The 26829-nt window shown below is 35.9% G+C and overlaps 1 protein-coding gene and 1 pseudogene across 2 annotated transcripts in view; both read left to right on the top strand.

Annotated features, from left to right (window-relative positions):
- The window catches only part of CTNNA3 (catenin alpha 3), a 1492024-nt gene that overhangs the window by 1265873 nt on the left and 199322 nt on the right, over nucleotides 1-26829 (top strand). The gene's annotated exons all lie outside the window — the stretch shown is intronic.
- On the top strand, nucleotides 18703-25736 carry LOC112305307 (monocarboxylate transporter 2 pseudogene; annotated as a pseudogene).

Genomic DNA, 26829 nt, shown 5'->3' with positions numbered 1-26829 from the left:
TTACCTTTCATACGAGAACCTTATAATAATGTGAACAGATGTATGTACTTATATGTAAATGTTTAGATTATGTGAGCAGTTCATTTCCTCTTCCTTATTAAAAAAGCAATATGAGTTCACCGGAGAAAAAAATACAAATAAAAAATAGAAAAACAATGTCCAAAACTTAGAGATTCCCTCTGTGACCAACTTTGTGAATATATATTCTCAGAGCTTGCAACTTTGATATTTATTTAAATTTATGGGGAACATTTTATTTGAAAGAATTGTAGCTTCACATGCTTTTCTGCAAGAAATAATACAGTGAGATCCCACATGCCCTTTGCCGGTTTCACCCAGTTGTAACATCTGACAGAGTACAATGGCACAAGCCGGGTGCTGACATTTATACAGTCAAAGTACAGAACACAGCCATCACCACGCAGATTCCTCCTGTTGCCCTTTTATAGCCTCACGTACCGCCCGCCCACCCCCATCCCCTCCTTAACCAGTGACAAGCGCGAATCTCTCCTCTATTTCTAAAACTAAGCCATTCAAAGAATATTATACAAATGAAACCATACAGTATATGACTCTTTGGGATTGTTTCTTTTTTTTTTTTTTTTCATTCAGCATAATTCTCTGGAGAGTCTTCCAGATTCTTGCATTCATCAGTAATTCAGTCCTTTTTATTGCTAAGTGGGATTTTATGGTATGGATATAACAGGTTTGTTTAACTATTCACCCATTAAAGTGCTTCTGGGAGTTTCCATTTTGGGGCCATCATGAATTAGCGGCTATAAACATTCATATGTAGGGTCTTATGGGAACATAATTTTACATTTCTCTGGGACAAATTCCAAGAAGTGCAATCCTGGGTCATGTGGTGGCTGTGTGTTTGGTTTTTTAGGTGCAGTGTCCACACCGTTGTCCACGTCCACATGTCACGCATGCACGCTCCTTAAGGAGCCCCTTCCCCTCCTTCCACCGCTGACTGTGGGAGCGGGGGATGGGACGGGCAGGGGAGGGCAAAGGGGGAAAAACTGGGACAACTGTAATAGAATAACAATAAAAAATTAACAAAAAACACCTCGCTGCTTATACCTATTTGTCCCTGCATACCCAGATATTTGTACCCATTTGTTACTATAATATTTAGCCCATAGCTAAGTCAGTTATATTTAAAAAGATAAAAGCAGTGCCTAAGTCTTTTCCAGAGTGGCTGTACATTTCACATTCCTGGTAGCCACGTGTGAAAGACCGTTCCTCTGTGCCCTCACCGACGCTTGATGTTGTTGCTCTTGTTTATTTTAGCCGTCCTCATAGGTAAGGGGTAACACTCCACTGTGCTTTTACTGGCACTTTCCTAATTGCTGGAGATGGTGACCATATTTTTATGTGTTTATTTGTCATTTGTAAGTGAAATTTCGGCTCATGTCTTTTACGTATTTTTAAATTGGAGTATTTGTTCTCAATGTTGGATTTCAAGAGTTCTTTAGATATTGTAGATACTAGTCCTTTAGTAGATATTAGAAAGACCTTTTTTATTCTTCTCTCTGACTTTTAGAATGTGTTATATGTATATACCTATAGTCCAAGGTTTTTAATTGTACATTGTAATTAGTAGGAAGTTAAGGGAAAAGTGTGCCTACGCCATCTGATGTCCCAGAAGCAGAAGTCTTGAAAATTAAATTTTGTTTTACAAAATGGGAGCTAATTTATGTTTAGCTTTCTCTAGGATTATGTTTACATGCATATCTAGAAAAGATATATTGAAGAAAAGGATTCAAAGTACAAATGCAAAGAAGGTGACAAAATAAAAGTGTAGGATCTTTGCATCAATATTTCCAGTATTATATATGTAAATAGACAAGTGTATACCTAAATGTATACCTAAACATATACATTTCTTCACTGAAATACGCTTGCCTCAAATTAAATTGTTTAAAAATGTGTAATTAATCCACTTTTAGAGAGAGGGGAAGGGAGGGAGAAAGAGAGGGAGAGAAACATCAGTGTGAGAGAGGAACATCAATCAGCTGTCTCTTGTTCACACCCCGACCCGGATTTCCAGTATTATATATGTAAATAGACAAGTGTATACCTAAATGTATACCTAAACATATACATTTCTTCACTGAAATACGCTTGCCTCAAATTAAATTGTTTAAAAATGTGTAATTAATCCACTTTTAGAGAGAGGGGAAGGGAGGGAGAAAGAGAGGGAGAGAAACATCAGTGTGAGAGAGGAACATCAATCAGCTGTCTCTTGTTCACACCCCGACCCGGGTGTGAGCCGCAACCCAGACATGGCCCTGACCAGCAACCAGACCAGAGACCTTTCGTTGGGCAGCACGGTGCCCACCCTACTGAGCCACCAGTCAGGGCTGAAAGTTCATCAGCAATCAAACTTAATGCATTTAAAATAAATTAATAATGGAAAGTGTTTTGTCCTTATTTATAATTGCATTGGAAGAATGAGCTGTTTAGATTATGCATAGATTTCAAAATATCTATCTGTGTGTTAAAGACTCTTTTTTAATCAAAATGACCTATTTCTGACTAGATCGTTGTTAAATCATGGAAAATCTAAAATATGTATGTAAGCAGTCAGTAGACATAATTTATATTTATATAAAATGTCTAGTTATTTCTTTGTATGGTAAGGTTTTCAGTATAAAATAATTGCTATAGTTTATAATTGGAATGATAATATTCTGCAGTCCAGCTCTTGTAGCAATAAATTACAAAACTCATTTTTAAAAAAATCATCTAAAGGAATCATTGCTTTTATAATTTGGCTAGAATTCAAAAAGAGAAATTATAATGGTTTAACTTTCTGCCCCTAATTTGATATTTTCTTCCCTGAAAAATAATTTTCTCCAAAAATAAAGTGTTATTCTTAAAATAAGGAACTATTTTTAAAAAAAGTTCTGTTTCTTTTGTGCTTTAGATATACACTTCTACTTACTTATTGAATCTAATATATAAATATAGTTCTTTATTAATTTTTTCAATATTATCTTTTCTCTCCCTTTTCCTCCTGCTGTCAAAGTAATATAGGAAATTTGGAAAATTTATATAGATTTATTTTTCTTCAGTTTATATAAGCAGATTACTTTTAATATTTTTGTATTTCAATGAGAAATAGCTTGGGTAAAGTTAACAACCTTTAGAACTTTCTGGTATACTTCCTAGAGATATTCAGTTTTTAAGCAGTAACTGGTGAGATGTAGGTTGTGCGTGGGTGAATATTTATTCTGCACTGTGAGATTTATATGGATTTAAGACTTTTAGAGAATTAGAAGTTACTGTCTGATCTCTCCTTTGTTCAGTTCTCTAAGTTCAAGAGTTCCTTTTTAGTAAGAGCATTTTTTTTTATAAGAAGCTATTTGCAGTTTCTGAAAGCTTCGGTGATTTAAAAATATTTCATATACATAGGTCAGAACAGGGTTTATGTAAGCCTTCAGTTTTGCAACTAAATGATTATTTTCAGAAGCATCACCCTTGTCCTTTCTTTCAGACCATTATCTGCCACATTCCCTTGAAAATCTCTTTTCTTCTTCAGCCACTTCTATACACACTCCCTCACCCACACACAGCTAATGACTTGTAGTATTACAGCCAATGTTACAACAGCCACAATGAACCATCTCTGCAGATTTGTTTAAATGATCATGATTATTACCAATTAAGTTTCCTGAGGTTCAGAGAAATGAAACTGTTCACATTTTATGATTAATCTCTAGCTGATTGTGATAGAGAAATCACCTAATTAGAAACAGTGAATGGAACTCTCCTACTGTAGAGTTGTCAGCATAGATAATTTGAAAATCTACTCTCCCTTGAGGTCACTGTCATCATAGATTTAACCCAAGCTAATTCTTTTGTTAGTAGGCATTTTCAGAAGCAATTTCTGAGTAATGGCATTTTTGCAGTTCTTTAAACAGATATTGCTAATGAATCCTGAGTGTTATCATCAGCTATAGGCTAACAGATAATTTAAAGAATGGCAGAGAGATTACCCACAAAACTGTGTAGACCCCAGTGTGGCTGGTCAGTTCAGGATAACTCAGACAAAACACAAACCTGGCCATTCATAGCACCCTCCTTCTACTGATGGCTTATGTCTTCAGGAGATCACTCAAGCATCTCTTCTTGGTTTTCTGTTTATTATTCTAAAAGCAACCCTTCACCCTGCCTTTTTGGAGAGCCCCATACTACTATCCACCCACCCCTACCTGTCCAGTGTCTGATGATACCCCTATGCTCTAAGTGCATATCTCTATACTGCATTTAACTACCTGAACTTGACCTTATTTTCTTGACATGACCTGTTCTCTTAAGGGAAGGTGCTCATTCTAGTCTTCATATTCAGCATTTTTTCTCATGTTATTCTGCGTAGCCTTACCTTAGTTCTAGAGCAGGGGTCCCCAACTCCTAGGGCATGGAGTGCTATGGGTCTATGGCCTATTAGGAACCAGGCTGCATAGCAGAAGGTGACTGGCAGGTAAGCAAGCAAAGCTTTATCTGTATTTACAGTTGCTCCCCATCATCTGTATTACTGCCTGAGCTTTGCCTCCTGTCAGATCAGCAGCAACATTAGATTCCCATTGGAGCGTGAACCCTGCTGTGAACTGCGCATGTGAGGGATCTAGGTTGCCTGCTCCTTATGAGGATCTAATGCCTGGTGATCTGCGGTGGAGCTGAGGCGGTGATGCTAGTGCTCAGGAGCGGCTGTGAATACAGATCATCATTAGCAGAGAGGTGTGAATACACAGAGACCACAACAAATCAACTGCTTGTAGACTCATATCAAAACCCTATCAGTGAGTGGCAAGTGACAAGTAAGCTTCATCTGCTGGCAGGCTATAAAGCTATTCTATCCCCCCACCCTCTATCTGTGAAAAAATTGTCTTACATGAAACTGGTCCCTGGTGCCAAAAAGGTTGGGGAACACTGTTCTAGAGGAAAGGAAGTATGCACACTCCTTGCATGATGTTCTGGAAGAAGCATGGGAACGAGCAAGTCACAGCCTCAGAGTCTTAGCCGCGGGGTGTGTGTTGACTCTGTGGGACTGCAATAACAGCTGTCACATGAGTCGTTGTGGGAGGAAAAGAAGAGAGTGTGTACCGTCCAGCACAAGGAGTGGAGACTTACACAATGAGCTCTCAAGAAGTATGGTACTCTGATCACCACTTACATATATTTTATATGCCTCCATGTTCTAGGCCAAGCACTGCTACTGCCCGTTTGCATAACTTTAACTAAATCTCCTAAATTCACAGCTTTAACTTCTCATGTGTTAAATGAAATATAACAAAATTCAAATTTTATTAGGACTTCATTGAAAAGCAAATGAAATAATATACATGAATGTACTTTTCAAAATACAAAGCACTATATACATGTGTAAATATAATTAAAATTATAAAAGTGTGATATAATTTCACCCACTTCTATGGAATATCTTCTCTGTGTTAGATGTGGTGCTGGTGTTTTGCATACATGAACTTTAATCTCAACTTGTTTGTTTCCCAGTTACTATGTAACAAGCCATCATGAAATTTACTGGCTTAAAGTAACAATTTATTTTCTCACACAGTTTTGGGAATTACTGGTGCCTCTCTGTGCTTAGACTCCTTTACACCTTGAATTTTGCTACACAAAATTAACCACTCTCTTAAATTACTACTTTCTTAAATTTACTCAGCTTTTCTGAAGAAAGTTCAGTACCAATTCACTCAAGGTAATGAGTACCTATGTCCCAGAAATGATGTAACACTAAGAAACTAAAACTATTTCAAACAATGTTCTTACCTGCAAAGAGCTCAACATTCACTCTAACTTCAATGGCATCTTATAATAGAGATGTTTAGAACACACCTGGTTCCGCATTGCATTCATATCAGCATGCTCTCATTTATATGCAATCCTTTTGTCAGTTGCCGATTGATTCTCTACTACGCTCTCCATATGAGGATTCAGAGTTCTTTCACTTACACCAAGCCCCGATTCCACCTGCTCCCTCTACCTTTTTTTTTCACTTTTATACCCAAAGTAATCTCAATATGAGCCCTAACACCCTTCCTTTTATACATATCAAAGTTTCTCTACTTCATCACCTATCTGTCATACTTCCCTTAAAATGTAGAGGAAAATGTGTATCTTGTTTTATTTGCAACCAACTTCAACCTCATATGCTCTCAACAGTTACTCCTGACTACTGGAGGATTGTGTGATCCAACATTCCCACTTGTTCTAGCATCTTTGATCACGGGTTTCTCACTGGCTTCTGTTCATTTATGTACCAGAGCCTCACTTATTTGTGATTCTGAAAATAAACTCTTCCATTATTTCTGGCGCTGAGGGTTTAATTTGTCTCATACAGGCCCCCTTCAGCCTGGCTTCCTATAGAACTCTGGCAGATTATCCACAAATCTCAGACTCAGCCCCTCTTCTCTTCATCACCCACCAATAATGATGTGGTAGAAACTGCTGCTGGTTAGCAACCAGGCTTCATCTCCAGCCAGGAGAGAGGCTGGTGAACCTCCCAACTGCTGAGGACTCTAAAGGGTCTGAGATTTTACCCTACTTGCAAGCTAGCAGTGTAGTTACCACAATTTCACGGATCCTAGCAAATGACATGAGATAAATACTAAGTCAGAGATGAAGACCATTTTGTGACTTAGAGCAATAGCAGAGGCCAAAGTAACAGCAATTTTGCACCAGCTACCCCCGCCTCATTTCCTACATGGGAACATGAAAAGGGGCAGATGGCACCTGCACACATAGCAAGTTGTGATACAGGAAACGATATGCTAGGAAACCAGAGTCTTTTATAATGAGAGATAAACGTGCACATTTTTCACTCTCGAGGGAGACATATCTTTATTTCAGAAGGAGACACTGCCCTTTGTTTCAGAAGGAGACACTATTCTATTTCCCATGGCTGTTAGCGAACTTCCTTTGTTCCTGAGGGACACACAACATCCTCTCTCAAGGTGGTTTGCTCTACTGACATCCTTGAAAAGGTAACCCTGAAGAAAGGGCAGTCAGCAGCTCAGTAGGAAGATGTGCAGAAATGTATATGATACCTAGAAAATTAATACCAACCACAAATGCTGAGCTCCCAGGAGAGGGCTGGATTTTCCAGGTCTCATTGCTATTGTATTCTGCCCTGGTTCTCCCTTAACCATGCTACTTAAAAGCTTTAGAGTCTCAGAGTCAGAGTCCTTTCCAACAAATCCAGATCTCAACAACACCCTAGAATGCAGTGGGTAACAGTGGGCCTACACACTTGCAGGTTCTTTGTTTCTGTGAGTTCTTCCCTGTGAATGTTACTCCGTCAGGAGTAATGTGTGTGTTCCTTGGCTATCGGTCTTTCTTAGCACGATAGTCATACACATGTGTTACCCCTGTGATTGCATCTTTCTGGTTATCAAAATGTTCAAACTCTGGATCTGTATTAAAAAGGAGAAGTAATTGAATCAACAAATATTTATTGAGTGTGCTCAATAACTGTGTCAGGCACATCTACTGGGGGGATAAATCTAGATATCATTTCTTACCATTACTTATCATGAAGAATGGTACTTTAAGATGATGATGATGATGATAGTATACAGTGCTGGTAGGGATAAGTGAAAGGTACAATCTTATACCTTGTTTTGGAATTATCTACAAGTACATATCAAGGGCTTTACAAAGTTGTGACCCATTATGTAATTTACCACATTGCTTATAACAATCAAAAGTTACAGATTTTATGCCCAATATGTTGCCAGAAATTACATACATTTTGAACCTTGGCCATGTGGCTCAGTTGGTTGGAGTGTCATCCTATAACTAAAAGGCTGGGGGTTTGATTCCTGGTCAGAGCACATACCTAGGTCACAGATTGGATCCCAGGTCAGGGAGTGTATGGGAGGCAACCAATCCTATGTTTACCAAGAGGGCTTAAAGATCTGCAAAAAGATTCGCGATTTAATGGCAAATGATATGTTCTAAAATTAGATATATATATAAATTTTTCAGCATTGTAAAAATGCATAATACTAGTGCAAGGATATATGATAAAATACTGATATTAGTTTTTTTCTGGGAAGAATGTTTATTATTTATTTAGTATTTACCAACATTTCTTCAAAATGTTTCTAAATACTGAACCTAGTATAATAAACTATAGCTTGGGTTCTGGAATCAGACTTCCTTGGATTGAATTTATGGTTCTGCATTTTTTTTTTTAGCTGTGTGGACTTGGGGAAGTTATGTATTGTGGCTAAACCTCAGTTTATTTCTCTAAACACTGGATGTCACAACAATATGTCACAAGGCTTCAGTAAGTAATGACGAGAACAGTGTACATGAAGCACCTGAAGAGTGTTTAGTGCAGGGCAGGGGGCTGTACTTTGTTGTTGTGAATTCTGAAGCCAGACTGCTTGGCTTCCAATCCCGGCATTTTTACTTCTCAGCTGAGCATGTTGTTTAAAATTTTGTGCCTCAGTGTTAGTTTCTTGTTGTTTCTTCGACTCTTATAAGAGAGCCTAGAACATAGTAGGTGCTCAATATTGAAGCCATGAATTAGTGATAGCTATTTTCATGCTATTTAAATATTAAATTTAAAATGTGTGTGCATATCTCCAAATTTATAAGTCCTTCTGTTACAGCTTCTATATCCTCAATATATCTGAAACCCTTTTGAAGTTAACTCAATATTTTTATCATATTAAGTAATTTATTTTACATTTAAATCTTCATTGAGCATCTTAAAAATGTGACATTATTAGCTATCTTCTTCTCTATTAAATTCTCATCAATTGGCTTCTGTTGCTTCTTGGTTGTCTGTAAAATGTCTTACCCCTATTTCTGTTTTTGCCCTGATTTTTTTCTGGATTCATACATAGACTTCCTCCAAGGTTCTATAATTCAGTTGTCATGGCAGATGTTGAAATGAATATAGTTTTTCATTTAGAAAAAGACTTCTAATTTTTTAGAATACATAGGTGAAAAAATATTATGCTTTTAAATAAAATTCTGTTATTTCTCTTCAACTAAAGTGACTACCCTTTAATCTACCACCTCTGCATTTCCATAGTTTGTGTATTCTCTCTCGACATCCTTATTCTAGACTGCACTGGTTGTGCTATTCATTTACTCTTCTTTACAGTGTGCATTATGCTACAGCTGAGATTTTGTCTGATTTAACATTTCATACGCCAAGATGAGTATTGCAATGTTTTGTCTAAACGAGGTATAAAATTTCCATTGTTGTTCTTTTACTTCTGTGTAGTAGTTCAAGTTCCAAAAGCGCCGTAACTAACAGTGAGAGTTAATTGAGCCAAATACTAAATTAGGTTTCAAAATTATATATTTATGGCAGAAAAACAAAGATTTTGCCAAACTGTTGAAATGATTATTAAATTTGTACTCTGTACCAAATATAGGTACTCCAAATCTATTTTTAATCATTTATTTCATAATTATTTTAAAGGAAAATTGTGTGCTTTTGCTGCTACCACCTGTTTGGTCATATCTTTAAACTTTCAGGACACATGTAGCATTAATCATGTAAATTAGCTTTTTATCTCAGAAGGAATGCATATAATTCAGGCCAGTGAAGGACAAGCACATTCTCCTCTACTGTGGAGAAGAGAATGACTGTGCCAAAGTATCTTACTTATAAGGGAGTTTTCTTGCTCAGCCACCTGTGTTCCCAATTCCATGAGTAGAATCCATATGAAATATTAGAGCATGATGTAGATATCGACAGTGATAATAGAAGTTAGGTCTGTAATGTAAAAATGTTTCTAGCAGCCTAGCAGCACAGATTATATATTTTTAATTTTTATGTTCCTTCATGATTTCATGGTTTAATTGTATTAAGTATGTAATTAGATTTTATTAAATCCAGGGCCCACCATTCTCCATCACACCACCTGCAAAATCAGGGCTCCAAGTTTCAGCTAATTCAATCATGAGAGACGGTACTACTAGTTTTTTTCTATACTAGGCCAATCCAACCCCGAGTGAATCTAACTAAAGGACAATTTTCTCCAGAGCACTTCTAATTAGGATGCCATAAAGAGCACATGCTGAACAGCCTTGGAAGTTGTAATTTAATTTATGCCACTCTTGATAGATTAAAGTTTTTTGTTTGTTTTTAAATAAAGCTTACCATGGTTTGTAAGCACTGTGTAATGTGGTTCCTATCAGTTCATTTGGCCCTATATTCTTTCAAGTACTAAAGAGTTACATTTATTTCAGCCTTTTCATGCTTGCTGTTCCCTCTGCTAGAAGGCTCTTGCTGCCACCCTTTCTTAACTGTCCTTCCATTTTGCCTAATTAACTCCTCTTCATTTTCTGAATCACAGGGTGAACATCGCTCCCTATGAGACGGCTTCACTGACAGGCACAAGTAGATAAAGCCTATGTGCAGTCCTCTCTGAGTTTTCTTTCAAAGCCCCTATTTCAGTTGTTGATGCTTATTTCTTTGACTACTGTGTACATCTCCCTTTCCTAACAAATTCTAAGGTTTGTGAGGGTGTTATCTCTTTGGATCTCCATTTTATCTTAATTATTTCAAAACACTGCTTGACATTTAAAAGATATTTTCTGACCACATGTATCAATAATCTCTCCAAGAAAATTCTAAAGGATATTGATATACAAAACATACTTTTTCAGCAGCATGAAATCTAATGCTTTATTATTCACAAATTTGTAGAAGTTTTAGAGAAATAGCCTTGTTGAATGTTAAGTTTCTAATGTTCCAAAGAGTATGTTGTTCAGAGATATCCCAACACCACAAAAGAAGTTAATGAACTGGTCCATGAAGAGAATATAAGGATCAATAATAAAAAAAAGGTAAACTCATAAGGAGGTGATGGAAAGATCATTTTGTCTTACTCAACTATAATCTCAATCAGAAAGAACCATACCTTTGAGTCCCCAGACCCATTACTGCACCTTAAATATAGAAGACTTCTTCTGGTCAATTAATTATTCAACAAATGCTCACTGAGTTTTATGCATTAAGTACTATTTTATATATTGATGACAAAATAGAGGACATTAGTCATTTGATTTTATGGGAACACAGATCTACAAAGACTGTATAACAACAAAAACAAGATTATTGCAGTTACTGGTAAATACCATCAAGTAAATAAAACTACAGGATAGTTATTGTCAGGTGACAAGGTCCTAGCTGACGTGAGATAATCAACTAAGACCTCACTGAGGTGGTGATACTTGCATTGAATTGTAAATACCCTATGTTGCCATGTATAATGCATACTTTTTTGTCCAAATTTTTGATGGAAAAATAAAGATGCCCATTATACATGGGTAGTACTGATTCTGTATCTATATAAATGTTTTTGATTATTTTATTTGGTTATGCATTAAAAGTGTAACCCTAGAAAGCAATAATGATAACTGTATGCAAAATAACACCCTGGAATATGATAAAAAAATTAAAACAAAAGTTTTTTTATTAAAAGTTTGGGCCAAAAACATGGGTGTGCATTATACATGACAAAATAACGATAGTATGAATGAAGCCACCATGTGTGTGAAAATTGGAGGGAAGAACGTTCCAGGCAAAGAAGACCACAGTGGCTAATGTTCTGAGGTTGGAAAGTCTTTGACTTGGTCTAAGAACAGAACAACATCAAGGAACCATATGGTGTAGTCAGCAATGGGCATAGGGTCAAAGATGAGGTTGGGGAGTTAGGCAGGGGCCAGAGGTTTTTTTAATGCAATAAGTAGATAGATTAAATCAATGATGCATGGATGATACAGAGGCCTACCAGAAGCAGTGGCTCCCTGCCTACAGCTGTGGATCTCACTGTCTTTTAAAATGTGATTTGACAATGTGGCATGAAGAGTCTTCATTTAAGATGCAATATAAGAAACCATAAAATGATCAAATTAGTTAGATTCCACTACAGTACACAGCTCATGGCTATATTTTGTCCATAAAAATAAAACCCCCAGGAACTTCTTTTAATGGCATATGAAACCTTTAAGTAAAGTGCCCATGGTGCCCATGGGAATGCCCCTCTCAGACCTCCAACTGTGGGGAGGGAAATTGACCAAGGGCTCCAGCTGTGTCCCGAAATCCATTATTGCCTCCATGCTGAGACTGTGTCTAGGTGCCCAGTGGACTGTGCCTAATCAATGCCTTAGTGCCTCTGATATACCAAGGCAAGCCCATTGCTGGAGACACTCAATGCCTCTGATGTCTACCTGTGGCCTGAGGACTCCCCATTGACTTTACCTCATTTTCCTTAAAATGCATAGCAGTCTAGAAAGCTTTCACTTTCTATCTTCCTTCTGTCCTTCACTCAGAGTCATAATTTTACCATGGCCAGACAACTCTCTCAGCCTTTTCCAGCTTCCTCCTGATTTTCTCTCACAAGCATTTTTCCTAATAAATCTTTGCACATTTAATCCCATTTAAGTGTCTACTTCTCAGAAGACCCAGACTAAAAGTGATAAAGTAGATCAATTTGCTGTGACATCTCAGTTCTCCTGTCTTGCCAAGAACTAAGTAAAAATAATATAATAAACAGTCTTGGCTGGTGTGGCTCAGTGGATTGAGTAATGACCTGTGAACTAAAGGGTTGCTGGTTCAATTCCCAGTCAAGGCATATACCTGGGTTCTAGGCCTGATCCGCAGCAGGGGGCACGTGAGAGGCAACCACACATTGATGTTTCTCCCCCTCTCTTTCTCCCTCCCTTCCCCTCTCTAAAAATAAATAAATAAAATACTAAAAAAATAATATAATAAATGTTCTTATTTTCAGTGATTTTGATTTAATACAATTACTTAGTCAATTAAAGTTCTTATCTAAGAAATCTTTTACAACTTCCATATTTTGCCATGCATAATGTGCACCCACACTTTTGGCTGAAGCTTTCAGGAAAGAAACCTTTCACTTTAATTTTTAATTCAATTATTTACTTATTTATATTTAGAAACAAAACCAATTATCATATTTCAGAGTATTATTTTGCATACAGTTATCATTATGGCTTTCTAGAGTCATACTTTGAATGCATAAGCATAAATAAAAGAATTAAAAACATTTATATAGACACAGAATTAGTACTACCCATGTATAATGTGCATACCTATCTTTCCCTCAAAAATTTGAGCAACAAAGTGCATATTATATGTGGCAAAATACAGTACTCTTTTGTGCTTGATGGTTCATCAAATCCCAGTGACCTCTAGGGCAGGTGCAAAGATACTTGGCATTCACACAGGGAGCTAAAATTTTTTGTTAAGCAAAAAAACAAATAAAATAAATAAAACTTTGCTGTCACATTTTAAAGTATTCTATTTATCTGATTCCAAATCTTACAAATTTCAATTATAAGAATTCTTATAATTCTTATAATCATAATTGGTGAATAATTTAGTAATCTAACATATGGAATAGTTTTTCCTTAGTAGCTTCTTTTATAATAAAAATTTTGGCAAGAATGTGGAATTTTTCACTTTAAAAGTAGAAATTAAAACTATTATTTTCGCTTATGAGAGAGCCTTATGTCCCTTTCTCTTGATTCATTGTATCTTTTTTTCTAAGAGAAATGTGACCATCTTGTTTGTGGTAGGGCATATTACCTGCTATGATACTTAATGTTTTATACAGAAATGAAATTCCATCAGATCTTAACTTCTCTGCTGAACTTCCAGACTTTCTTTAAAAAGTGACGCACCCCTTGTGTCCCCAAAGATTCTCTCAAATCCCACTTCTCTGCTCTTCCCAATACAGTCATCAAACCTAGGCTTCATCGTGTGTTTCTTACCATTATATTAACTTTATCAACATATATCCACATTTCGTGTATCCTTCAGGACAGACGCAGTTCACATTCTTTTTCCCCATGGAACTAACTCTGATCATGGGTGCCTTCACTCACTTTTCCATTTCAATCATCCATTACCTTGATTTGCCTTCATAATTATAAAATGTGTTATGCATTAATATAATAATATAGTAATATCAATATATTATTATAATAACATACTTATATAATATTGTATAATGTGATGACTTCACTAGTTTATGAATTATTTCATGTTTTTTTTATGTTTTGGTCATGCCTCCCACACTGTGGATATGCAAGCTTATCTAATGTGCTGTGTGCAACATGGATTTTAAGAAGCATCAGAACTGGATTCTACCTCTATTATTTACTGTTTGTTTGACCTTGCATGAGTTACTTAGTCTCTCTGATCTTCCATTTTCTCATAAAATAATGAAGTTACTTCCTTTAAGGTTTTGTTTGAGGTTCAAATGAGAATTAGCATAAACACATGTCTTGCAGCCTTTCAAGGCAAAGCAGGCTCACTTGGGATTTGGGGAGAGAGAAAAAAATTTGCCGAGCGGTGGGAATGCCCAATATGCCTTTATTCTAGAGTGGGGCAATCCCTGCACTCCACCAGCTGTGTGTCGCACTGGTAGGGAGTCCCAACTCCCATATATACTAAATGCACACAAAGCCGGCAGGGTGCCAAGATATAATATAACAAAGCATGATTCTGTGCATGGGGGCCCATTCTGAAGGCTATGGGAATACTGCTTATCATAGTTACCTAGACATCTGGGTGAGGGAGCTTGACTGACTCCATTTCCCCTACAACACATTTTCTACAGTGATATATATTTATAAATAAGTGACATATACTTATTTCACTGTTTTTCTTCTATCTACATATGAGCCTTAGAAAAGACTGGGATTGTGGCTTTTTGAGTTCTTAAAAATTATCATTATCCAATAATACATAAAGACTTATCATATATTATTTCATTTGGCATATTTCATTTTGCATTTGACTTTGACTAATATACCATGTACCATATAGAAACAGGTATTGCATTTTCCCCTTTTCTTTACTCTCTTTGAATAATTTAGAGACTAACAATGAATTAAATGTGATCCACAGAATATTTACAAAGATGGCAAGTTGCATTTGTCCCTCTCTAAAATAACACAATTACATGGAAATAGGACCAGGTTTGGAAGTTTGAATATAGAGTTATGTTTCAGTGTGATGAATTTGATTGATTGACAGTATTATACCAAGAATCTCTCTTGTGGTTAAAGTCATTACTCTACAAGAAAAACTTAAATTTGAAATAGAACACACCCAAATTTTTAGCTATTTTATTAGCTGTTCCAGTTAAAGAGTACATACAAAGAATCTCTTTTTCTTACCTGAACTTCTGTTTCTTTAACTTAATGTGAAGACAGGCTTACCCACATTGTTGTCCCATTTGCTCTTATAATGGTATTTGGAAAACCTTGGTCACGCATACAATTCCAAGAAGAAATTCTGATTGGCTCTCCTTGGATATTCTCCTATTTATGAACCAATCATTTTGGCCAGGAAAACTGGATGCTTTGGAAATCTATGATTTATACTTTCATCAGAATAATACAGGGAAAGGAGAAATTCACCAAAGGTACAAACAGGACAGAAGGCAGAATATGTCCACTATAATAATTACCATTTAAAAAAATTGGAGAATGATAGTTTTCCTTCACAAGGTATTTGGGTGATCAGTAGTTACCAAATATGTCATATTTGTGTTTTTAATTTTAAATCAAATTATAATAAAATATGATTAGCCTGAAAGTCATACTGATGTTATTTAATTTTTTATAACAATTTTTGTAATTTCTTGTATCTACAGTGGCTACACATCTGTAAACAGCACACATATCAGCTAAATCAACACTGGAATGATAGCTAACATTGTTTTTCAAAATCACTAATGTATGAACCATCTTCAGGAAAATAATTTCCATGCCCTCTCACAGGTTGATTTTAATTGTTTTTTGTTACAGTATTACTCAATATGTACCAACACAAAAATGACATAGCAAATACTTCTATAGTGTTTGCCATGTCTCAGGCTTTAAGAGCTTTTCATACAATAACACTTTCAATTGAAAGATAGGAGCTTTCTGAGTTGAGTGTTTTTATTGCCCTGTATTACAGACGGTTAATGCTGAGAAACAGAGAGGCCAAGTATCTTGAACAAGGGCATGCGACTAGTGACTAGCAGTCTGGCTCTCTCTAGAATCCATGTTCTTAAATACAATCCAGCCCTGGCAATAAATATAAGCTCCTTATGCATACAGTTTTATATAATTATAAAACCAAAACTTAATTACAAATAAGATACAGAACTGAAAATCAGTTAGTGGCTTTCTAACCAGTCTTCCTACTCACTACTTGCTTTCCTCCCCATCGGTCTATTCTCAAGATCACTGCCATAGTAACCTTTTAAAGTGTAAGTCAGAACATGTCAATACTCTAGTCAAAATCTTGTACTACTCCTACCCCCAGCATAAAATTCAAGGAAAATTGATAGTTCTAATTATGACCTAAAGACCTATGGTATCTGTCAACACACTAACACAAAACCTACCACTCTCTACCTCACTAACCACACTCCAGATGTAATGGCCTAGTTACTTAGTATTTGGTGAACATGCCAGCACCACTCCCAACTCAGGGCCTTTGGGTCAATTTCTTTCTGGTTTGCTGTTTTTCTAGAACCCTGTGTGGCTTTATTTTTTTGCTTAAATACCACTTTCTGGAAGATAGGATCGTTGAATGCCATATATAAATAACACCATTTCCTTCTTTCTTTATGCTCACTACTGCCTTTATCTTTATTTTGCCTCTTGACATGTTACATACTTCTTATGTTTCTTTGGTTATTGTTTGTTTCTCTTACTGGCTTGCAGATTCTAGAGGAGAGGCTATTTTATTGTTCTTGCTAATTGCTGCTATTTCCTAGCACATATAATTAATTATATTTGACACAGGGTGGGCATTTGATAAATATTTTAAAGTAATCATTTAATTTGGAGGTAACTGTAAGTTTGCATGCAATTGTAAGAAATGATAAAGAGAGATCCCATGTACCCTTTATTGGTTTTTCCAATGGTAACATTTTGCAAAACAACACAGTCAGGATATAGAACATTTCCCTCATCATGAGGATTCTACTTATTGCCCTTTCGAACAGTGGCCAGAATGTTTAGACCTGTTGCCAGCTTCTTCAGCTCTATGTCTGGGTTATGAGGCAGAATTAAAAGCTAGGTCAACTCACCACCATGTTCTTTCTTGGGTCCCAAGATGACTAGCCAGCTGGCCTTTATCTCTCTACCTTTCAAAGCATTTTAATATTTGTTGTACATACGAGGTCAATCTGGAAAAAGTCCAACCATTGCTAATAGAACAAGAATGGGTTTCACGACATCAATGTGATCTGACAACCAAGGAGAGTAGAGTAGAATGCGCATGCGTGAATAATGATGACTTCATCATACTAGTCAGTGGGGGCGGTTGATGCTGTTGAGTGAGCATGTGAAATGTGTGGCCGTCACATTCAAAATGACTGAATGAGTAGAGCAATGAATCTGCATCAGATTTTACATTAAGCTTGAACATTTCTCCATGGAAACTATTTGGGTGATTCAGAAGGCTGCAGCTCTGGGCAACTGATGATTGGCAGCTTCATCACAACAACGTGCCCACTCATGCGTCACATCTCATGCAGAGTTTTTTGGTGAAACATCAAATCACCCAAGTGACTCAATCCCCCTACAGCCCAGATTTGGCACCATGTGACTTCTGCCTTTTCCCCAAACTAACATCTCCCTTGAAAGGGATGATATTTCAGACCATCAATGGCATTCAGGAAAATACAATGGGGCAGGTGATGGCAATTGGAAGAACTGTGTGAGGTCCCAAGGTGCCTACTTGGAAGGGGACTGAGGCATCATTGTCCTGTGTACAATCTTTCTTGTATCTTGTATATTCTTCAGAAATGTCTCTTTTTCATAGTACATGGCTGAATACCTTCTGGACAGACCTTGTATAATACCCAAGGTTTTTAGTTTTTCTTAAAAGAATGAGTAGGGAATAATATGTTTACTTTGTCTACTAGAATCAGATGCCCCCCAATAAATATATTTAGAATAAATAAGTATTAAAGCTTTTTCATTCATAATTTTGAACCAAATTTGGGTTCATTTTTAACAAGAGATTAATGAAAATCTTGCTTTTATGCTACCTTCACTCCTAAATTAGGTTGGTGTAATTTACAAATATGAATCCTGCTTGTCCCTAAAGAGACCAGTACATTCTACAGATTGAATTTTTAGAATATTTTGAATAGCTTTGTTTTTCTTTGGTACATAAAATTTCACATTCCAAATATAAAGGTCTTAATAAAATGTGGCTAAATATTTCAAGTCAAATATGTTTTCCCTAGACCAAGGGTGTTAAACTCATTTTCACCGGTGGCCACATCAGCCTCTCAGTTGCCTTCAAAGGACTGAAACAATTTTAGGACTGTATAAATGTAACTACTCCTTAACTGTTAGTGAGTTGAAATTAAATTTGGCCTTATGAAGGCACCCGCGAGGCTGATGTGGCCTCCGGTGAAAATGAATTTGACACACCTGTCCTAGACTGTATTGTTATTGCTCCATTGATACAATTTCTAAACAATAGTGGGCACACGCCTCTGGTAGCCATTATAAGAGACAGCACAGGGTAGGGGTTCAAAGCATACTGCGTGGTTTTAAAGTCCAACCCTACCTTTTACTATTTTTGTGTCCTTGGGGAATTTCCATAACTAATTTCTTCTCTGTGCCTCAATTTTTTACCTTTTCATTATAATAATGACACTAATGATCATCATCATCATCATCATCAACCTCATCATGCAGTTGCCATGTTTAAATGAGTAAATATTTATAAAGGGATTAGAACAGTGTCTGGCACTGAAATCCTATTCACCTATGTCTTCATGTGTACATGTATAAAATAGGTACTTTTATGTTTTGTTGCCCTCGAAGATAAAGATGAGACATCTCAATAGCCACCAACTAAAGATTAGTACTCACATTAAAAATAGAATTTTCTTTTTCAACTTCAAAAAGTTCGTGTGCCATCAGAGCCATATATGAGTATTTCATATACCCCTAATTATCGAGGTTGTCTTAAAGGATAAACATATGCTTCATTATTGAAACAATACTTATATGTCAATGTATAATAAATTATATTTTTACTTTGCTTTATAAAAATGTTTATTGTAGCTCTATAGGAGCTACTATAAAGGACACAAGGACAAAATCAAGGGGAAAGGTAGAGGTGGGGGAGGGAGATGGGACTGGCTGGGGTGGGGTGGAGGGTTGGGGAGAAAATGCAGACAGTTGTAACTGAATAAAGAATAAAAATTAAGAAAAATAAAAAAATAAAAAAAATGTTTATTGGACTATAATTCCAAATGTATCTAAACTCCAATGCAAGTGTTATGTGCATATCTTTCTTACAAATTCTTAGTTTTGGTTATCTTTTTCTAATCCATAATGGGGTGGGGGGAATAGAACAGGAAAACTCCAGGACACACACAAAAAAAAACAAAATCAAAAAAGCTTTAGTGTTTTCAAGTTGTTTTGTATCTTCATTTTATGGCATTATCTTTCCCCTGATTAACTGCTGTTTGATAGACATGCTCAGTCTCCTGAGGCTGTAAACACGTGGAAAAGGTGCTTCATGGGTCAACCGATCCATCTTTGGTGTGCAGGTTGCAGACATGTCACTGCTGGTAGCTCTCCATTCATTCCTATGACGCACATTCATCACTATTGGAAACTACAAATCTCCACGTGTGCATTCTATTGAATTGTTCTATGAGCAGAGACCTATAGAGCTCAAATAACTACAGTAGTATAAATACTGTGGTTTGAGGGACACCGTTTATAATAAACAATCTGTTTATAATAGGCTTGCTCTTTGTAATAGGACACCATTTATAATAAACCACCTGTTTACAGTAGGCTTGCAAAACCACTTTATTAGGTCTCCAAAGTTAAAACAAAGGAATTACTTTGGACACCTATAATGTTTGTGTGTATGTAATTATGTGCGTGTGTGCATACTTATAAATTATGGCTTGTTTTATTGAAGCTCAAGTTTGTGAGGTGGGTTCCCACTGTTGTGTAGCTATAGATGATCATTCTATTGTGACATTGTATAAGCACAACACACTTTATTTACACACAAAACCCTTGATGGAGACTTGGAAAGTGTTAGGTGTTAGGTTACTTCTAGTAGTGCTGCTGCGAATATTCTAATACCTGTCTTTGGTTGATTAGCATAGGTTTTTCTGTTGGACATACACACATGCACACATACAAAATCAGATTGGCTGGGTCATAGGGATGTTTATGTTCAGCTTTCACATAAACTGTGCATTTTTTCCCCCAAATGTTTGCTTGAATTCATATGCCAACCAGTGGTGTCTGAGAATACCAGTTACCCTAGCACTTCCCAGCCATGTGAGTTTCCTTTTTTCTTAGTCACCTTAATCACTTTGGTGAATACATAATGGTATCTCATGATTTTAATTTGCTGTCATCCTGAGGTGTATGAGTTTACAGACTTGGGTCTCACTTTAGGTTACAGTAATAGAACACTGAAGAAATTCACAGGCAACTTGGCGTTATTTTGTACTGCAACTCTAGAACATAGAGCTATATGTTGACAACATATAGCCCATAGGCTACATCTTGCCTACTATCTTTTTTTAAATAAAGTTCTATTGACTATTTTTATGCTACAATGATAGAGTTGAATAGTTGTGAAAAAATTCTATGTCCCACTGATCTCAATAGTTACTATCTGGCTCTTTACAGAAGCTGTCGGTCAGCTCCTGCTGTAGAAACGCTGTACGTGTTCCCCTGGAAGAACTGTTTTGTATGAGAGCTGTACCAGGAACTTAGCCGATATTGCTTTACTGCTTCCTAGACGTGGTGTTGGAAAATTAATATGGAGTTTTTCTAACATCGAAATACATATACCATAGTGATTGTAAATAATGCTGCAGTGAACATAGGGCTGTTATGTTCTTTCAAATCAGAGTTTTGGGTTCCTTCAGATATATTCCTAGAAGTAGAATCACTGAGTCATAAGGCAATTCCATTAATCATTTTTTGAGATATCTCCATACTGCTTTCCACAGTGGCTGCACCAATCTGTATTCCTACCAACAGTGCAGAAATCTTCCCCTTTCTCCACATCCTCGCTAACACTTGTTTGTTGATGTGTAGATGATAGCCGCATTGACAGATGTGAGATGTTATCTCATTGTGCTTTTAGTTTTCATTTTTCTGGCGATTAATGACATTGAGCATCTTTTCATATGTCTATTGGTCCTCTTTGGAGAAGTGTCTATTCAAGTCCTTTGCCCATTTTTTAATTGGATTGTTTGTTTATCTGGTATTGAATTTTTAAAATTTGTAATAAATTTTGGATATTAACCCCTTCTCAAATGTATTGGTGAATATGTTCTCCCCTTCTGTGTGTTGTCTTTTTATTTTGTTGATGTTTTCCCTTCCTGTGTGAAAACTTTTTAGTTTGATGTAATCCCATTTGTTTATTTTTTTCTTTTGTATCCCTTGACTGGGGATATGTATCTGACACAATATTGTCATGTCCAAGATTTTACTGCCTAAGTTTTCTTCTAGAAATGTTATGGTTTCAGGTCCAACATTTAAGTCTTTAATCTATTTTTAATATATTCTTGTGTGTGGTGTCAGAAGGTGGTCTACTTTCATTTTGCTGCACCTATCTGTCCAATTTTCTCAACACCATTTATTGAATAAACTGTCTTTAGCTCATTGTATGCATTTGCTTCCTTTGTTGAATATTAGTAGACTATAAAAGTGTTGGTTTATTTCTGAGCTCTCTATTCTGTTCCATTGATCTATGTGTCTGTTTTTATGCCAGTACCATACTGTTTTGATTACTATGACCTTAAAGATAGTTTGATATTAGGTAGTGTGATTTCTCCAAATTTGTTGTTTCTCAAGATCACTCTTGCTATGCAGGGCCTTTTCTGATTCCATATACTTTTTAAAAAGTATTTATTCTAGTTCTATGAAATACATCATTAGAATCCTGATAGGAGTTGCATTGAATCTATAGATTGCTTTTGGTAGTAGGGACATTTTAATGATGTTAATTCTTCCTATGTATGAATGCAGTATATGCTTCCACTTATTTGTATTTTCTTCAGTTTCTTCAGTGTCTTATAATTTTCTGAGTACAGGTCTTTTACATCCTTGGTTAGGTTTATTCCTAAGTATTTTACTCTTTTTGAAGAAATTGTGAATGGAATTATTTTCTTAATTTATCTTTCTGTTAGTTTGTTATTGGCATATAAAATACAGTTAATTTCTGGATATTAATTTTGTATGCTACTACTTTGTTGGATTCATATATCCATTCTAGTAGTTTCTTGGTAGAATCTTTGGGGTTCTCTATGTATGGTAATATGTCATCTGCAGATAAAGACAGTTTTACATCTTCCTTTGCAATCTGGATGCATTATATTTTGTCTTTTTGTCTGATTGCTGTGGCTAGGACTTCCAGTACTATGCTGATAAAAGAGGTAATAGGGGACATCCCTGTCTTGCTCTTGATCTTAATGGGAACACCTGTAGTTTTTGCCCATTGCATATGATTCTGGCAGTGGGTTTGTCATTTATGGCCTTTATTATATTTAGATATGTTCCTTCTATTCCCACTTTGCTGCAAGTTTTTATCATAATGGATGATGGATTATATCAAATGCTTTTTCTGTATCTGTTGACATGATCATGTGGTTTTTATCCTTCATTTCGTTTATGAGGTGAATCATATTGATAGATTTGTAAATGTTGTACCAACCTTGCATTCCTGGAATAAATCCCACTTGATCATGGTGTATGATCTTTTTGATGCATTGCTGTATTTGATTTGCTAATATTTTGTTGAGGACTTTGGAAAATATGTTCATCAGTGATATTGGCTTATCATTTTCTCTGTTTATGTAGTGTTTTATCTGGTTTTAGAATTAGGATAATATTGGCTTCATAAAAAATGTTCATGGCAAAGGATATAGTAGAAAACTTTGAAAAGTAATTGAGACAAGATTAGTGCCCAGAGCTACTCAGAGTTTCTAACAATGGGATCCCCTATGACCTGCCACTGATAGAAATTGTAGGTGGGGACCACTTTCCTTAGGATTAGCTGCTGATAAATGGGAAAATGTTGCCATTAATAATTGTTTGCCAATAATATCCACAACTTATATAAAAAGCAAGCCTTGAAAATAAATTTTTAGGGATATTTCTTGGAGCCACTGAAATAAAAACATTCTGGAGCAGAAAACAAATTTTCAGGCTTACTTTTTGTGAAGATGCAAGATGATTCCAAAAGACATATATAAGAGTTTTATTAAGTGCACATTATATGTAATTCAAAGTAAAAATAGCCAATTAAGTCTAGAGTAGACTAAATTTTTTGACAGAGGACCAGATAATCTAGAGAATATTCTCCATCTCTTCCTCTGTATCACCTTCAAATATCACACTTTGAGGACTAGTAATGGGGCTTAACAATTCCACATGTAAACCAAAGAAGTCTGTTCAAGAGGGAATCTGCCAATTTGAATTTGAATTTTAAATAGGAGAGCAGAAATTCTACCACCCCACCCACCTCCTGATAGAAGATGGGGCTGGGTAGCTAGCTGTTGGACCATCTTTTATCTCCACTGGGTTTTTATACATGTTCTCCAAAGCTATCACACTATTCTTCTAAGAAATTCAGTGAATATTCAATATTACCTAAGTAAAGTAGCATAGATATCATCTATTATAGTGGCTGTTATGTATGCAGGAAGTCCCATATACAGTGTTTTGGTGAATAGATATGATAACAGCCAGTAATGATGGTAGGAGGGGTAACATTGTGCTGTGAGGGAATGGTTGCAGTGTCTTATGGTACCAGTGTAATAGAGCTTTACCTCACTGTCAGGTACATTGGAGGTTTAGGTCTAGTCTTCAACCTGCAACCCAACATAACAATTATTGAAAAATACCTCTCTAAGAAACAGCCCGTGGCAAATGGACTCACCATGGCAGGGTCTTAATTTCTTAAGTATATTAGCTTGTTTCAATCAGTTCCATTTAATACTTATAGTTGGTAGGGAACCTTCTTAATTTGGGAAATAAATTGTTGAATGCTTGTGTGGCTAAGTCCCTCATGAGAACTGTTGGACCCAAATAACAAGTAAGTCTAAAAATATGATTGTCAACCATGAGCCCAAAGAGGTCTACACCAAGAAACATCAAAATTAAAATGCCAAAGGTTAAATACAAAGAGGGAATCTTAAAAGCAGTGAGAAAAGCAGTTATTTACCTATAAGGAGCTCCCATAAGACTGTCAACTGATTCCTCAAAAGAAACTTGCAGGCTAGAAGGGATTGGCAATAAATATTCAAAGTGATGAAAAGCAAGTACCTATAACCAAGATTATTCCAGCAATGCTATCATTTAGAATCAAAGGAATAAAGCGTTTCCCAGACAAGAAAAAGCTAAAGGAGTTCATTACCACCAAACCAATAGTATATGAAATGTTAAAGGGTCTTCTTTAAGAATATGAATAAGTTAAAAAATATGAACAATAAAATGACAACAAATACATATCCATCAACAATTGAATCTAAAAAATGAAAACAAACAAGTAGAATGGAAAAAGAAGTATAGATACAGAGAATGTTTTGATGGTTGCCAAATGGGAAGAGAGTCAGAGGGGTGGGCAAAAAAGATGAAGTGATTAAGTGCAACTGGTAGTTATGGAATAGTCATGGGGATGTAAAATACAGCATAAGGAACAGAGTAGCCAAAGAACATATTCATGATCCATTGACGTGGACAATGGTATGGAATTGCCTGAGGGAGTGGGGGGGTGCTGCTTGGGGGAGAGTGAAGGGGGAAGTTTGGAACAACTGTAATAGCATAAGTAATAAAATATAAATTTAAAAAATAAAAATAAAATATGAAAATATGATTGGCTTCAGAGTGTACAAGTTAGGTATGAAGAAAAACCATAAGAAGAAATCAATATGGGAAAAATAAGTATTTAGATTTCTCCCTTTTTAAGCATAGGGGATTTCTGTTATACTTATCTGTAAATGCCATAATGTTTCTAGGAGTTTTTGCCCCTATTTATTCTTGGCTCCATATGCTAAAGACAAGGGGATTGATGAGTATTCTGCAGCCCTCTTTCTGTCAGTTATGGCTTTTGTTGATATGTTTGCTAGGCCTTCTGTAGGATTAATTGAAAACTCCAAACTTGTTTGACCTCAAATCTGGTACTTAAGTTTTGCAGTTATGTTCTCCAGCATATGTTATCTTCTGTGCCCACTGGCAGACAACTACATAAGCCCGGTGTTTTATGCCATTTTTCTTGGCCTTGGATTTGGAAGTGTTAGTGGTATCCTCTTTGAAACTCTCATGGACTTTTTGGTGCTCAAAGATTTTCCAGTGCTGTGGGACTCATCACATTTGCAGAGTGTTGTCCAGTTCTTCTTCACCCTCTTCTTGATGATAAACTGTTGGATGAAACCAGAGGATATAAATATGTGTACATGGCCTGTGGAGCTCTTGTGTTCTTATCAAATGTGTGGGTTCTCATTAGTAATGCTATAAATTATGGACTGCTTGCAAAAGAAAGAAGTTGCAAGAAGCAAAGAAGAAAATGAGTAAGTCTGAGTCCAGAGAATCTGAACCCTTGAATAAATCAAACAATATGATGTTAATGTCATAATACGAGAACACAAAATAATTCCTCAGAAAGAGAAACTAATATACAGCAAGGATGACATCTCTGATTTCAGTGCTTATGACTCTCCCAGGAGTACCTTTTTATCAAAATATTTTTTTAAAGATTTTATTTATTTACTTTTTTTTAGAGAGAAGGGAAGAAAGAGAGAAAGAGAGGGAAAGGAAAATCAATGTGTGAGAGATACCTTGATTGGTTGCTCACACAGGCCCCCAACTGGGGACATGGCTTGCAACTCAGTCATGTATGTGCCCTGACAGGGAATAGAACTGGTGACCATTTGGTTCACAGGCTGGCGCTCAATCCACTGAGCCACGCAAGTCAGGTTTTTGGGGTTTTTTTAAACATTGAAAAGGACTTCAGTTGAAGTAAGGTATCGTAATTAAGGATGGAGATATTTTCCTCAATGGCAGATCCTAAATATATTTTATAATTTATTTTGGGCAGTTAAAATTTAAGATTATGAATGTAAAGAATTATGCAAGGGGCTTATTTCCATACATGACTCTGCTTATTATTAAAATGATTTTAAATCTTCTAGTGACTTTCAGTCTTGATTAAAGAGAACTGAATTCCAAACCTCTGGCTTAAGTAGTTAGAAGGAGTACATTTAATCCTGTAAGAATACCCTCTCTGCATTCCATTTTTATTTAATACTGAAGTGTGAAATAAAATGAAAGAAAAATGAAGTTCCACTTGCAATATCTGGAGAACAAAAGACAAATAAGTTCAGAAAGAATAGTATCACTGTGCTATAACTTATTCTTTTTTACTTAAAAAAGTATCCATGAAGAAAAAAGAAGTGTTATATCTGCATACTACTGTATAATGTAGATTTTAAAGATAAGAACATGGGTGAAAATGAGATGATCTTAATTTGAAAATTCAACTAACTTGTAAAAAAAGCATTTGTGTTTATAAAATAAAATTGAAGAAAAGAAAAACTACTACTATATGACTACAATATTGAAGATAGTGTGGCATTGCCTTAGATAGGCATATAAATTAATGAAACACAATTGAGAATCCAGGCCTTCACTATGATCAATTGATTTTTGACAAGTTGCCAAGACAATGTGATGGAGAAAGGATTTTTATCCTCCCCAACAAATGGTACTAGGATAACTGGGATA

Source organism: Desmodus rotundus, chromosome 4, assembly GCF_022682495.2.
Source record: "Desmodus rotundus isolate HL8 chromosome 4, HLdesRot8A.1, whole genome shotgun sequence".
Taxonomy (NCBI): domain Eukaryota; kingdom Metazoa; phylum Chordata; class Mammalia; order Chiroptera; family Phyllostomidae; genus Desmodus; species Desmodus rotundus.
The sequence above is the reverse complement of the archived record's forward strand: the minus strand, read 5'-3'. Positions and strand labels throughout refer to the sequence as shown.